Raw genomic sequence first — 806 nt, forward strand, 5'->3', positions numbered from 1 at the left:
CCCAGCTTCACCCAACACACGAAAGAGCGTGTGATGACGAAGCCTCGCTGAGTCGCTGGGCGGCTGGGAAGGCCAACCCCAGACCCAGGGGCCCGGATGCCCACCCCGGCCCGGCCCGGTCCTCACTCGCGCTTCCTTCAGCGAAACGACAGCTTATTACAAGTCATGGCCCTTCTCGAATAATCAAACGAAATGATCCATGATCGGATCTCAGAGACTTCCGTGGAGGAAGCTTGATTGACAGGAAGAGAGCATTCTTAGAGACCCACGTGATCATTCCGCTGTCTCATTCATTCGTCCCTCGAGCAGCCTCCACTGGCTGCCTACGGTGCTCACTGCCCAGCAGCATTTCAGGTGCTGGGGATACGAAAACGAAGAGGATCGATGGCGCTTCTGGAACTTCTCGGAGGGGCTGGGGAAGGAGGCGGCTGGAGGGGAATAATCTGGGCACAGCCTGAGTGCCGGAGGAGAGGAATCTTGGGCAGGGCCGATGGGGAGCCGAGCTAAAGTGCCCCCTGAGCCTCCGGCTGCAGGACTCAGCTCTCCCCGTTAACGAGTTCACTGTCTAGTGGGGGACACGGGAATAGAAACCAAGAATGACACTAAAATGTGCTGGTCGTGAGAGGAAGGCACCACACGCAGCGTCGGGGGAGACGTGAGGACTCGTGCGAGTCGTCAGGCTGTTGGTCTGTGATTTAGGCTGCGCACTCTCTCTCTCTCTCGCTCTCTCTCTCTCTCTCTCTCTCTCTCTCTCTCTCTCAACACCTCGCCTTGCATGACGCTTCACAGTTAACACGCATTCGCAT

Source organism: Pteropus alecto, unplaced genomic scaffold, assembly GCF_000325575.1.
Source record: "Pteropus alecto unplaced genomic scaffold, ASM32557v1 scaffold87, whole genome shotgun sequence".
In the NCBI taxonomy this organism is placed as follows: Eukaryota; Metazoa; Chordata; class Mammalia; order Chiroptera; family Pteropodidae; genus Pteropus; species Pteropus alecto.